At 46.4% G+C, this 15,574-nt stretch overlaps 1 long non-coding RNA gene across 1 annotated transcript in view; it reads right to left on the bottom strand.

Moving 5' to 3' along the window:
* The window catches only part of LOC118968729 (uncharacterized), a 29,556-nt gene extending 16,463 nt beyond the window's left edge, over positions 1–13,093 (bottom strand). Inside the window, exons 1-2 of the long non-coding RNA XR_005056526.2 lie at positions 12,796–13,093; positions 11,236–11,303 (exon numbers count right to left, since the gene is read on the bottom strand). This is a non-coding gene — a long non-coding RNA (uncharacterized lncRNA). The remainder of the gene's footprint in view (positions 1–11,235; positions 11,304–12,795) is intronic.
* Positions 13,094–15,574: the final 2,481 nt, after the last annotated feature.

Consider the following 15,574-nt stretch of genomic DNA (forward strand, 5'->3'; position numbering starts at 1 on the left):
CGATTCCTCGCTGTCGGCCTAGAGCCACTGCAGGGGGGAGAGGGCTGTTTAAGTGCAGGCCCTCGCCCTCTGCCGCCTCCTCCCCTCCTCTCCCCTCCCCATCCCCCTCTCCTCTCTCCAACACCCTCCCACCCAGGGCGGAGCGCAGGTGTCTGGGAACAGGGCTAGCTGCAGTAGTCTCAGCTGGCTGCCTCTCCACCCCACTGGACCTCCCTTATCTTGGGCCATGGCAATGTCTCCTGCCGTGCTCCCCAATCCAGGGTCACCCCCAGAGGGCTAGCTCAGTGCACTGGCCTCCTGCTTGGAAATGTGGGGTGGTTTTTAAAGAGCCAGATCCTTTCCCAGAATTCTCCACTTCCCACCCCAGGGAACTGAGCCAGGGAGAGGCAGGGAGGAAAAGGACAGGGGCTTCGAACCGGGAGACTAGGGGTTCATCCCAGGCACCCGTATAACCTTAGATCCTCTTTCTGGGCCTCGGTTTCTTCACCTGGAAAGTGTGTCTGGATCAGACGTTTTCCAAGATCTTCTCTTAGGAGTATGTGACTAAATCTATACCCTGCCCTGCAGTCTTGGGTTGGTAACAGGTACATATAAAACATTTTTCTTTAATTAGAAAACCTGGCAAACCTGTCCCTTGCCATCTCAGGAAGAGGCTCACTAACTTTTCAGCCCACAGAGGAAAGAGAAGACCAAGAATACCTAGTTTGGAGAGAGAAGGAAAGCAGAGGCCAAGGCAGGAATAGGGAGAGAACCCCAGGGCTCAGTTCAGGCAGTACATTAGAATCAGAGGTGAGCTTTGAAAATAGGATGCCTGAGTCCTACCCCGGAGCCATTAATTTACAGTTTCTGGGGGGCTGTAGAAGAGTGGGGGGAACCTGAGTATCATGTTTTTCAGAAATTTCCCAGATGAGTCTGATGCACAGTGAAGGTCAAGAACCACTGTTTGGGAGCAAGGTTCTCAAACCACAGGACACCACCCCCCCTCCACCACCAAAGGGCCTGATGCACACTGGGTGCAGGGCGCTGGGGAATGTCTGACTCCGCAGGTCTCGCCTGGGGCCTGTGTCGGTTGCTTACTGTTGCTCTAGCAAATCCCCCTGAACTTAATGGCTTACACAGCACAAATCTATCATCTTGTGGTTCCGGAGGTCAGCAGCTCAAAATGAGTCCCCTGGGCTGAAATCACAGTGTCACAGGGCTGGGTTCCCTCTGGAGGCTCTTGTGGAGACCCGGTCCCTTGTCTGTTCTCCCGTCTACAGTCCATCTGAACTCCTCAGCTGGGGCCCCTTCCTCCGTCTTCAAAGCCAACAACCTTCCCACCCCAATTTCTGCTTCTGTCCCGTCTCCTGCGGGCCTGACTCGCCGGCCTCCCTCTGCCACTTATAAGGAACCGTGTGATCATATTGCACCTACTCAGATAATCCAGGATAATCTCCCTGGGTCAAGATCTTCACTTAATCACATCTGCAAAATCCCCTGTGTCATGTAAAGTAGCATTTTCACAGGCTCTGGGGATTAGGACATGGGCATCTTTGGAGGCCATCACCCTGCCTACCACAGGGCCTAGGAACTTACGTTTCTAACAAGCTTCCCGGTGCTGCTGAGGTTGCTGGTCGGGGACCAGGCTTTGAGAACCACTGCTTTAGAGTGTGGCAGACAACATCCAGACAGGTTGAAGCTGCCCGAGGAGTAGGAATGGGTAGGTGGGATTTGGGTTGATGTGGAGATGATTTCTCCTTCCCTGCCCCTGCCCCGAGCCCAGGAAAGCCTCCAGGAAATGCGTAGATGAGACTTCCAAAGTTGGTGTTTCCTTTAGACCTGGCCCGTGGGGAGACCACCTTCAGGTGGGGGCAAGCAGGCTCAGCCGATCTTAGTCAGGCAGGATGGTAGAAGATGACATTTTTTTCTTCAAATGCCTGGCGTGCTGCAGATGGGCCCATGTGAAGATGGAGGCCGTGCTAGATGGCATTTTGGTGGGAGTAGGGAAGACCTTTCTGAGGTGGGCCATTTGCACCCATCTCTAAAAAAGGATCAGCCACAGAGATGCAGGGGAAGGACTGGAGGGGAGGCCGTCCGTGACCTTGATACTCAAAGCAGGAGCGGTATCACCTGGGATTTGTTAGAAATATAGCAACTCAGGCGCTGTGCCAGGCCTGCAGAATCTGCATTTTAACAAGCTCCCCAGGGCATTTCACATGCAGTCCATCCGAGAAGGCTGTGACTATCGGGGAGAAGGCTAAGGCTTGAGGAAGGGGGAAGGAAGAAGCATAGCTAGCCTAGGACACTCAGGTGTGCTCCGCACAGTCTGGAAGTTTCTGCTGCAACCTGGTAACCAGGCAGGAGTGACCCTTCCCCCACTGCCCTGTGTCCCGCAGAAGGGCCCCGTGCTCACAGCTGCACAGTGAGGGGAGCTTTGGTTCAGTGGGTATCACCCAGAGGGAAGCACCTGAAACCGGAGCTCTGCCGGGCTTGGCAGGGCACTTGCCCTCTGCTAGGTGGGGACAGTGCAAATAGGGCCTCTGTTTTTGCGTGTGCAAATCCCGGTGGGGAGGGAGGCCACCTAGATCTGGGGCACCCTGCAAGTCTCTGGGAAGGCCAGACCCTCGGGGCTGCCTGGTCCTCTGGTCCCCTTACCAGGGGTGGGAGGTGACGACAAGTTCTTGGATCCTTTCGGCCATAAGGTGACAAAGAAACTTTCCTGGTGGGTGGCATTCAGCGGTCATGCTAAGGTGACCACACGTCCCATTTGCCCAAGGCAGTCCTATTTACACCTGCTCTCCTGGTGTAATTATTAATAATGCCCCCTCTCCCTCTGATCTGGCTGATAGTAGGGTCACTCTAGTTAGAGCCCATGTTTGTCCCCAGGACCAATGGAAGATGACTCTGAAGGAGCACTGGGCCAGGAGTCAGCAATGGGAAGCCCTGTCTTGCTGCCGGCAAGCTGGGCCTTGTATGTGACCCCTCTGAAGAGGTTGGGGCAGATGGGCCCCTTCTAGCTGAGGAGTTCATGAATGTGAGACATGGTCCCTGGGGGTTCTGCCCCTTCCGTGGGCGACAGGGCACCGCCCCTCCCATAGCATTTTGACTCTGTGTCTCCGGGGAGCCTGCATTCCGTTAGGCCTTCCTCCCCAGCCTGCTCTCTGAGTGCACAGCCTGCAGGGGCCCTTGGCTGCGGTCTCTGCTCCAGCAGCCCCTTGCTGCCTGTCAGCCTGCCTTCTCCTCCCCTACACTCTGCCCCAGTGGGACCCTTTGTTAGCCTGGACCCCCTTGTGTGATGTTTGGGACAAATAACCTAATCACCTGCAACAGTGTCTCTACCTGTCATGGGGGGTCTGGGGCGGAGGAAGGTCATGACATCATTGTTGCCTGATTAGGGGGAACGTTCACAAAGTGCCCGGCTCAGAGCGGGAGCTCACCAGGTATGGTTTAACCTCATATTTCCCATCTCAATGTTAGTGCGGCGTATCATTCCGTCTTAGCATTGCCCTCCTGCTGGAGGACTCAGCCCAGGCCTTAACAGTTGTCTGAGAACCAAAGGGGGTGAGTTACAGGTGTGGAAGCACAAGGAGGTAACTCTCTGTAACACTGTCACTGGAAGTTTCTGCGAAAGCTCTCATTTCTCACCCCCAGCTCACAGACTACATGTTCCATTGGTCATGTGACTGGTGTGTGGGGATGAAAGTGCCCTTTAAAATCCCTTTAAATGGTTATATAGCTTCAGTGCTCCTTGTTCTTGGAGCATCATGTCATTAAACTGAACTGCCTTCCCTGCCTTGTTCCTTTTGTCTTGTTTTCGTGTGCTTTGCTCGGGCAGGAAGAGCGCCGGCTCTGCAGTTTGCCCTTTACCTGATGCAGCCTTGTCTCCTATGAAACCCGGTTTCCTCTTTTTGACCAGAGAATAATTGTCCCCAACTCACAGACTTATGAGGGTTACATGAGGTGGTATATGAAAAGGACCTGCCTTGTGGGATAAAAGTAGGTTTCACCGCCTTTTATCCCGTTCTTTTTCTTCTCGCTGAGAATATACAACTTCCTGGGGACAAGGGAAGCAAGCCAGCAAGACAGAGTTTCCAGTTTCTGTTGCTGCACAACAAATGATCCCCAAACTTAGCTTCAAACAATCTTTTTATTTTTCTGTGCCTTTGAATACTGGCCCAAAGGAGCAGCTCTGCAGTGAGAGGGCGTAGATGCTGGATATCCCCAAACCACCAGGGTCCCGCCCGAGAAGGCACAGGGTCTGACACCGTCTGCAGTGACCGGCGCCCCCAGTACCGAGGAGAGTCAGAGACCTGTAGAAGATGCCAGAAGGAGCAGAATTCTGTCTTAAGGGCTTAAAGAGGAATTTAACTTGCTTGACATGGTTGTAGGACAGATTTTGGACTCAAATCAGGAAGAATTTTTTTGTGACTATTTTATGTTTAGTATTTTGAATAGGCAATAATACATTGAAAAAGTATTCAAAGGCACACAGCAAAGGTCTCCTTCCCCCTGCTCTTCCCGACCCACACTTCTCACTATAGTCCTCACCTCCATGCCACATACTCACCTTAATAGTGCCTAGTATATGCTCCCATAGTTTTATGTTTTCCTCTTGAGTTTTTAAAATCTCTTTCTTAATTGTGGCAAAATATAGTTTACTTAAAATTTACTACTGTTTTAATCATTTTAAGTGTACCATTCAGTAATATTAAGTATATTCACATTGTCATACAACCACCACCACCATTCAACTCCAGAACTTTTTCCATCTTCCCAAACTGAAGCTCTGTACCCCTTAAACAACAACTCCCCATTTCCCTCTGCCCCCAGCCCCTGGCCATCTCCATCCTACTTTTGGTGTTTATGAATTTGACCACTCTGAGTACCTCTGTAAGTGGAATCGTAACAGTATTTGTCTTTTTGTGATAGCACAATGTCTCAAGGTTCTTCCGTGTGGTAGTGTGTCAGCATTTCCTTCCCTTTTAAGGCTGAATAATATTCCATTGTATGCATTTACCACATTTTGTTTATTCATTCATCCACCAATGGACTCTTGGGTTGCTTACAGCTTTTGGCTATTGTACATAACCTTGCTATGAACATATGTGTACAAATATCTCTTCAAGACCGTGTTATCAATTCTTTGGGGTATATACCCAGACATGGAATTACTGGCTAATATGAAAATTCTATTTTTATTATTTTGAGAAATTTTATTATTGCATTTTGAGAGTCCTTGATATATTCTAGCTACAAGACCTTTAGCAGATATGTAACTTGCAAATATTTTTTCTAGTCTGTCATTTATCTTTTCATTCTCTTAACATCTTTCAAAAATCAGAAGTTCTTAATTTTGATCAAAAAAGATTTCATGGGTCATGCTTTTGGTGTCTTGTGTAAGAAATCTTTGCCTAACCCAAAGCACAAAGATTCTCTCTGAGTAGTTTTTTAGTCTCAGGTTTTCATTAAGACTATGATCCATTTTGAGTTAAATGTTGTAAGTAGTGTGAGGTATGGGGTCCCTAGTGTTTGTTGACAGACTAACACTTGTAACCAGGGGTTCCCTGAGAAGGCACAATAAAAAAAGAGGTTGGTAGATGGGATGATTACAGGCCAACAACTGTTCAAAACAACTATATTTGGAGAGGTCCATTTCAGCAAAACAAAATGATTTTCAACACAAAACCTTTCCACATCTCTCTTTCAATCATCTTAATTTCATATATTGCCCAATTCTTTGTTTCTTCCACAATATTTGACTTAATAAATGATATTGCCGCTAACTAAAATAAGTTATTTCTAAGACTTGTGGTTCAAAATCAGCTCTTTTATAGCGTACTTGTGTTTCTCACTCAAAAATGATGTTTCAAGGGATAAGTTTTCCCAAAAGTTATCTTTAACTTTTAAATAGGGGGGAAATCCTAAATGTTCGTAGAGGTTAACTAAATATTTATGGCACCTTCATTCACTAAAATATTTGCAGCCACTACAATGATGTGAAATTTTATTCACTGATACAGAAAAGTGTTTATAGGCATCACTGATTGGGAAATGCAGGTTATAAAACACAGTGTACACTGTGATTCCATTTTGGTTTGCTTAAAAAATATTTTATATATTTAAATATATTAATATACAAATATATAAACATATAAATTCTAGAATGATATGCAACAAAACATTGACAATAATTATCCAGGATTTCAGATCATTTTTACATTCTTTCTTTTGTTTGTATTTGTTAGAATGCACTTCCTTTCCTTTAGATTCATGAAGAACAAGAATGCTATTGTCAAACAAAGAGAAAAAAATGCTATTGACATTGTGTGAAAAAAATTCAATTAAATGAAAACACAGTTCCTTCTAAGAATACAGCTCTGAAATCGGTGAATCAAGTAGAAATGAAGAACTAGATGCAATCAGAATTGCACAGTCCCATCCCTTGGCAGATCCTCCTTTGCCCCCAAGAGCTGTCCTCCCTCGTTGCCCACCTGTGCCCATCCTGACCCCCGACAACCCTGAGGCCTGATGTTCTGCAGCTGCCAGCCTGGGCTGACCCCTCTCCCTGTGCTGGGCCTGGCGTAGGGTCAAGAGTGTGTAGCAGCCCAGGTCTCAGGTGCCAGAAAGCCTGGGGTGGTGCTGCTGTTGATGAGCCACTGCTGTCCTGGGGGCTGACCTGTGGCACCTGCGGAAGGTCTGTGCTCAGACTCCCTCCCTCCCATCCTCCTCTCTTACTTTCTCCCTCTTCTCCTCTCCCTCCATCTTTCTTTCTCAGTCCTGCTTCCCTCCCTCCCTCTTCCTTCTTCCATCTCTCTCTGCTTCCTCTCTCGTCCTCCCTTCCTTTCTCTCTCCCTCCATTCCTTCCCCCTTCTCTCCATCTCCCATGCACCTGCCAAGTGAGAGGGACACAGTGATACTAAGCCACTGTCCCCTCCTCAGGGGACTTGCAGTCTGGGCGGGGAAACAGCTGAGTCCCAGAGTTCCCTGCAATGTGCTCAGAGCATCTAAAGGAGGGCTTCCTGGAAGAGGTGACACCTGAGCTGAATCCTGATGGATGAGGAGGAGTTGGTTAGGAGAGAACACAGACAAGAACTCAATCTAATCTGAGTGAGGGCAAGTCGGTTGTGGCTTCAGGTTCCTGACTGGCCCTCCTGGCCCACAGAACCATCCCTGCCCAGAAGCCCTCCTTGGCTAGGCCCGGCTCCTTGGCCGTCTTGTGCCACCATCTCCCTGGAAACCCAGCCCACCTGACCCTGTGATAGCAGCCTTGACTGCAAGGCTTGGCTCGGGCTCACCCCAAACCGCGCCTGCCTTTGTGCTCAGGGCTTCCCAGGCTCACCCAGCTGCTCCTGCTGGGTCCTGCCCGGGCTCTGCAGTTCTCCCATGCAGTGTGCCAGTTCTGTACTTTAAGTCCAGGTTCTTCCTGATACATTTAATCCAGCATCTTTAGCTTTATCCCCAAGCATTTAAAAAACGAAAACAAACTGGTCTTGTTCTGTAGGAGAACAGATCTTCATCTTCTTGAAAGCTGCGATTAGGTTTGTTTCTCTGTCAGTGTTAAGCCCTTGGGGCCACTTTAAGCAAAGGTGTGACAGAGCAGAAATTACTTGGAAATCTTTCTTACTCCTCTCACCTCTGCTAAGGACCCCTCTGGGCACCCTGATTCACTTGTCAGGTCTGGATCACAATTTGACAAAAGACCCAATCACGGGTTATAAGCACATGTCTTATAATCACTATATTCTCTATGCTAAAGCCACTGCCCTCTCCAAGTTTCTCCTGGGTTTAAAAGGTGTTCCATGTGGACATAGGCCTTGGAGAAGTCAGCTTCAGGATGAGTGGATGAATCAGCCTTGAAGGTCAGACATGGGAACTGGGGACCAGAATGAGAGATTTGGGGCAACATGCATGATCATGTGATAAAATTAAATTTTAATAAATTATATTCAAAAAGAGAGACAGATGGGCTGGAGGGGAAGTTACTGGAGGCAATCAGGCATGGAGGTTGATTCAGAAAAGCTGAAACAAGGTCAAAGGGGCTTTCATCAGATGGAGGGATGGAGCAGAATCCAGAAAAGCTGCCTGGACAGACCTACCACAGCCAGTAGGGACAGAGGGGACCCTGGGCGTGTGGGGTGTGGTCTAAGGTTGGGGGTTGAAAAGGCCTAAGGCTGGGGGTTCACAGGCTTTTATTTCTCTCCTTCCTTTATTCTGTTAACACTGAGAGTCCATCTTAAAGTCCATGGAGTGCTCACTGCTTCCAGAGCCCCACCTGCCTTAAGTTCTTGTAAAGGGAGCTGGAGGAACAGGCACTTAGATCTTTAAACTGCCCTACCCCCAGGCACAGACCAACCTTACTGCCCACTGCCCTCCACCAGGTCTCTGACCCCCAAGGCCAGAAATTAACAGCGGGGAGAGAGATAAGTAAAACTTAATCCTGCAAGATTTATGTGATGGTATGATCAGAACAGCCTTAAGCTCACTCATCCACTCAGTAATTAACTGTGTGCTACCTTAATGCCAGGCACATTCCAATCTCTGAGGACACAGAGTTGAGCAAAACAGATAAAAATCTCTACCCTTTTGGTGATTACATTTTTTTCTTTTGTATTGGGAGTAATTTTTATACAGTGAAATGCATTAATCATCCATGTAAAGCTTGATAAATTTCTATAGATGTTTATAACCGAGTGTCCACCATCCCCAGTCAATAACTACCTCCCCTGCCCCAAGGTAACCCCTATCCTGACCTCTGCATGAATTTGCCTGTCCTGAAACTTCATAGCAATGGAGTTGTGCCTGGCTTCTTTAACTTCTGTTTGCGAGAACCATCTGTGTGGTGCCTATATCAGTAATCGGTTCTTTTTTTATTTCTGTGTGGTATTCCATTGTTGTGTGAATAATCCGCAGTTTACTTATTCATTCTCTGAGTGATGGGCACTTGAGTTATTTATAGTTTGAGGCTTTTATGGATAAAGCTGCTATGAACATTCTTGTACATATTTTTGGTGGACATACAAATTCATTTGTCTTGAGTATATCCAGTGGCATATCTAGAATATTTGATACTTCTAGAATTTTGGATCATTTTAGTATTTCCAGTCCTTTATACAACAAAATTATTTTTAACAATAATGTGATTAATAATAACAAGACAGTGACATTTTAATTTTATTGGGCTTTATGTGTAATCACACCATCAAAAAAAGTTAATCTAAGTATTACCATGCCAAAAAAAAAGGATTAATAAGTACTTTTCAAGTATGTTAATTGTTCCTAAAGGAGACAAAAACTCATACCAGTTTGTACTCTGTTTTACCATTTTCAGTTTTAAACACAAAATGCCAATATTCACATAGAACTAAAGTAACTTAGGTTCTGTTTCTTTGTCCTTAAAATCACTGTATTATCATTATTGACAATACACAGTTAAGTAGAGGAATATGTAATGCCACAGGGATTCACGACAGGAACTGTCTTGAAAAAGCTTGAATGATTCTGAAGCTTCAGGAAATCACTCTTAAAATAAAGGCAGGTACAATGGAATATTATTCAGCTGTAAGAAGGAATGAAATCCTCATAAATGTGACAACATGGATGGCCCTTGGAAACATGATGCTAAATGAAATAAGTCAGACATAGATGGACAAATACTCTATGATTCAGTTATAGGAGGTACCTAAAGGCAGCAAATTCATAGAGACAAAAAGAGTATCAGAGGCTGAGGTAGGGGAGGGAGGGAGGATGATTAGTGTTTCATGGGGACAGAGTTTCGGTTTGGGAAGATGAGCTCTGGAAACGGACGGTGGGTGTAAGTAATGCCGTTGAATCGCACATTTAAACATGGTTAAAATGGCAAATTTTATATTAGATATATTTTACCAAAAAAAAAAACCCTCATAAAATAAATGCACAGAATCCATGCATGTTGGGGGCCGAGTGTATAACTGGCCCGTAGAATTAACTTCCACGTAGAATGCAATGTTTATTAAAGGACAAGCACTATAAATATGCTAATTTGAAGCTTGCATATGTAAGATTTTTAAAACTCAGTGGTAATTGCGGCGATTGTTTCAAACTTAGACCAACAAAAGATGTTGTAGGTAGAGGGATATTTTATCATGACATTATTTAGAATTTTCTGCTCCTGGTGCATGGTGATAATAAAAAGCAGATGAACTTTCAGTTGAGTTTTTTTTTTATTACTATCCTAAACTCTCTACAACAGCCTACCCCCTTATCGCCCGCACATCGATTAAACTGAGCTACTGCCCCACCTTGAATATATGCCTAGGAGTGGAATTTCTGGGACACAGGGGAGGGGTAAGTTTGATGTTTACCAATTTATTCTCCCACCAGCGATGCATGAGAGCTCTGGCTGCCCTACATCTCTGACGACTCTTCGGATGGCCAATCTTAATTTTAGCCGTACTCCGGGGAGTATCACAGAATCTCATTGAGATTTTTGTCTTGCTTTTCCCTGATGACTAGTGGTGTTAAGAGTCTTTTCATGTTTACTGGTCTGTTAAATAGCCTCTTTCTCAAGACTTTAGCCCAAATTTTGTTGGTTTGGTTGTTCTTTTTTATTGACGTAGATACTCAGGAGTCCTTTCTCAGATATGTGGATTGTGAAAATCTCTTGTCCTCTCACTCTTTTAAAGGCATCTTTTGACAAATATAGGTTTTTAGTATAATGAAGTCCAAATTACCAATTTAAAAAATTTATACTAAGTGCCTTTTATGTCTTGCTTGAAAGATCTTTGCCTGGACATATCTCTTCCTATGTTTTCCTCCAGGGGTTTTATTGGTTTTTGTTTTCACATTTAGGTCTATGATCCATCTTAGGATGGATTAATGTGTATGGTGTGGCGAAGGGGTCAGAGCTCATTTCTTTCCCCTTATGAATATGTATAGAAGGAAACATTGTTTCTGCCACAGAATTGCCTAGTTGTCTTTGTAGCAAATCAAGTTACCATATATGTATGAATCTATTGTGAACAATTTTTTTTTTTTTTTTTTGAGAGGGCATCTCTCATATTTATTGATCAAATGGTTGTTAACAACAATAAAATTCAGTATAGGGGGGTCAATGCTCAATGTACAATCATTAATCCATCTCAAGCCTAATTCTCGTATTGTGAACAATTTTAAAGTATCAATTTCCAGATCCTCAACTTCTTTATGACTTTCCTAAAGTGAATCTATTTTCCTCTGCAGTCCAGCATCCAGCCAGTTTTCCCTTCCCACCTTACTTACCTTTCCAAGTAAGGCTTGCCTTTCACTCAGTCCGTGACCGTGGTGCATGATATAGATGGTGCAAATCACTAGGGACCCAAACAAAGGAGAAATTGGGGAGTGCACACTCCTGAGGGGGAGACAACCCCCCAACAAAGCACAGAGAGCATCAGCTATAAGCATTGAAGGAGGCAGCATCTTACTCCAACTAAGGGGCAATTGTAGGGGACAAGACTGCACACCGTCTACCTATTCAGCTTAGAATGAGAAGTGGGGTGCTTGTCACCAGGCTATGTATTAACACACTCATTTGAGCGGAAAAATGAATCCAGGTTTTCTTTCTTTTTTTTTTATTGAAGGGTAGTTGACACACAGTATTACATTAGTTTCAGGTGTACAACACAGTGATTTAACATTTATATACATGATAATTTTAGGTACCAGCTATCACCATACCAAGTTGTTACAATATTTTGACTATATTCCTTATGCTATACATTACATCCTGGTTACTTATTTATTTTACAATTGGAAGTCTGTACTTTTGTTTGTTTGTTTGTTTTTGTTTTGTTTTTTGTTTTTTGTGAGGGCATCTCTCATCCAGGTTTTCTTTCAACAGATAGTAAGTCTAATTGGGTTGACTGGCTTGCAAATTAATTCTGATTTTGCCAATTAGCTTATATGGCGGACATTTTCCATGAATTAAATAAACCAAATCTGCAGCTCTGAGGTTCTGGAGAAGTATATACAACATGTAGGACATGACCATTTTTTTTCAGCTATTACAATTATGATGAAAACTATGGATGTCAACTTAAAAATATGAAAGGGAGTATGCAGTTTTCCAAAATTCTTTTAGAGAATATACAAGCATGAAAGTTTGAAGAACACTCATGTGGTTCTTGACTCTACTTGCAATTGGCATCACTTGGGGAGTTTAAAAGAAGATGACACCTGGGCTTCACTCCAGGCCAATTAAATGAGTGAAATCAGGGAGCCAGGAGGGGGCAGTTTTTAAGATTCAAAGTGCAGTTAGGCTGAGAACCACTTGCTCCGTCCGCCACTCTGCCCTGCTCCTCAGTAGCACCTAAGGGTGTCTTGCTGACCCACGTCCATGTTTAGCTCTAAGCCTAGACCCCTCAGGCATCCACAGGCCTTTCCAACACAGCACGTCCTAAAACAGCCCTGGCAACATTTCTGATCACATCAGTAAACAATGTAGGGGTGTGCACCTTTACTGTGTATATAAACAATGACCTATATATAAATATACAGACACATACATCACAATGTTAGTAGGGCATGTGCATCATTAAATGTCTATAAAATAGAAAATAGAAAAGTCTGGTCCTAAAAATGAGTATAAATACAAGTTCTAATATTTTTTCTCCACATCCAATGGATGACCTCTGTGCTTTTGCCTATGCTGGTCCTTATTCCTGGAATTCTGTTCCCCCTTGTCCTTCTCTATGAATCTCCACTTATCCTCTAGGACCCAGTTTGCACACCTCCTCTGACACTCCTCCACAGGGAGACCTTTCCGACCCCAGGCCTGTACTAGGCCTCTGTGTGTCCACCTACCATGTGACGCTCAGTGTTGGTGCTTGGATGTCTCTCCCGGCGCTGGGTTCAGAAGCACAGTAAGGGCCGCACTCCGTGCAGGAGCAGGCTTGTGGTAGCTTTGCAATAAATGTTTGTTGAATGATGGAGAAGCTGAGAGGAGACAGCCAGACTGTATAACAACCAGTATTGAAGCAGGGTGGGGTGGGAGGTGAGGAGGGGAATTCTGGAGAATCCCTGTTAAGAGAGCATCAACCCTCCAGAGGCTGGGTTGGGGGCAGGCAGGGCTCTGGGTCAGCGCGGGAGGCGGGGCGCTCTGGTCTGGCCACACCCCCGCCTGCTGGCTGCGCTTTATTCACAAATGGCACATTCCTAGAGCCCTGACTTTCCAAAGGCTCGGGGCTTTTTAACAGTCTGGAGAGCAGCCTTCCATGTGGGCTGCGGGGAGAACTCCAGCCACCCTGCGAGGGGGTGCAGCAGGCGGCCACTGGGCAAGACCCCTCCCTTGGTGGCTTGCCTTCTGGAATTCCAAGCCTGGCCAGGACTCCGAGGCTGCAGGACCCCCGAGGGGATCAACTGGATCTCCTCAAAGCAGACATGTTTATCTTCATGTTACAAGTGGGGGCACTGAGGGACTGGAGTGGTGATCTTTCCAGGACTGACAGGTGCAGAACAGGGCCTAGCCTGCCAGTGCCTGCCCTGCCGGAGGCCCCCAGAGCTGGTGCAGAGCTCACGCCAGGGTGTGTCTCCCCACCCGCCTCAGGAGCAGAGACTCAGCCATGTAGCAGGCACAGGACTATGACAAGAGTTGCCCTTAAGCTTGAGGCCGAGTATAGATGCTTTTCCCCCCACAGTTAGCAACCTGGGCTATTTTCCCCCAACCCCCACAAATGTCTGGCAACGTCAGGAGACACTTTGAGACATTTCAGCTCTGGCTGCTGGCATCCTGTAATGCCCAGGACCGCCCCACACCAGGGATTTATCTGGCCCCAAATGTCATCAGTGCCAAGGCTGAGAAGCACTCACCACACCCACCTCCCTCTGCAGTTTACAGGCTGTGCCTTCTGCCTGGCATGTCCTGCTCCACTCGGTCTGTTAAACCTCTTCGTGTCACCTCCTTTTCAGATCTGCCATCCTCTAGCTGAGTGACTTTAGGCAAGTGATTTGACCTCCTGAGAATAGTCAGCCTTTGTGTGACGGAGACGCAGTCATAAGCAGGAGAGGGCCTAGCTCCGTGCTCAGTTCCTAGGAAAGTCCATTTCCCAGCGGCTGCTGCTGTCACTGATCTCGGCTTCTGTCTTCCCAGGATGCCTGTGGCTGGTCTGTGAGCCTTTGGACCCCTGTACCCACAACTTACTCTGCAGTGGTGTGAGCTGACGCCCTGGGCACTGTGCACGCTGAGAGAGCAGGGGCCATGTCTTGGGGTCTTGGAGCATTGTACTGGTCCTGGCATGGGGTGGGTGCTGAGTAAGTGCTGAGCCCCTGGTGTGTGCTGGCCCCTGTGCTGGACAGGGCACAGAGGGCCTGTGGGGTATATGGGATTGGAACTGTAATCGGGCAGAGGGTATGTGTGGGACTCCCCCTGAACCTGTGACTCTGTGGTTCCTGCCCCAGGCCTTGGGGACGCAGATTTTTCCTAGCAGATTTGGGTAACTCCTAATGGCAGCCCCACAAGGGCTTTTCTCCAAACTTTTTGTTTACAATTTTCAAACCTACAGAAATGTTGCAAGAATATTGCAGAGAACATGCATGGACCCTTCACCTGGACTCACCATTTTTGCTTCACGTGTGTACACACACACACACACATACACACACACACACACACACACACACACACACACACACACACACACACAGTTTTTTCCAGAACCATTGGAGAGCTGGAGACAGCAGGACATTTCACCTCTAGATGCTTCTGAGTCAACTAAGAATGTGAACATTCTCCTCTATAACACAACACTCATATTCAAAGCATTCACGTTGATAAATCCCTTATCAATGTACGGCTCTTACTAGCATAGCCCCATTGTTCCAATATGTGCTTTTTGCTTTTTGTTCTGACACAGGAGCTGATCACGGATCAAAGCATTGCCTGAACCTGTCCTGTCATTCTAACCAACATTCCCCTCCTTTTTCTGTCCTCCAGGACACCTGCATTTTTGCAAAAGGATCCAGTCATTTTGCAGAAAGTCCCTCAGTTTGGGTTTATCTGCTGCTTCCACATAATTAAATTCAAGGTATGCGGTTTCGGAGGAGCAGCACGGATGCAAGCTCAGATGGCCAGTTTCCCCCTATTGGGGACCTTATTTTTGATCCCATACTTTGTCACAGATGAGAGCATCTTGCAGAGCTTGCCTGCGTCCGCTCCCCTTACCCCCCAGGCCAGACTAGTTGGAGGCTGCCCCATAGGCGTGGAGAGGTGGCTGCCTCTGGGGCTTTGAGGACTGAAGGGGATCGGGTGTGGCCAGAACTGCTTCCTGGGCTCCTAACCCTTCTCCCCACCCTGTGGTTCTGAGGAAGGCATTGGCTTGCTCTCCTGGCCCCACCTTTGAGGACTTTTCAGAGAGTACCAGAGGAGAATGCCATCATCTGTCATCACAGGAGCAGCTGCGGATTATATTAATAACACTGCTGAGTTTACAAAGGACTTTCCCATTCATTTCCAGTTGCAAATGAGAGCTGTTTCCTCGAACACCTACTACCACACTGTTGAAATCATCACATACCTTAGAATCATGTAGTCCTCACAACCTCCCTGAGAGGCGGGTACTACTGTCACCCTATTGTTTGGATGGGA

The sequence above is a fragment of the Manis javanica genome, chromosome 18 (genome assembly GCF_040802235.1).
Source record: "Manis javanica isolate MJ-LG chromosome 18, MJ_LKY, whole genome shotgun sequence".
NCBI classification, from domain to species: Eukaryota; Metazoa; Chordata; class Mammalia; order Pholidota; family Manidae; genus Manis; species Manis javanica.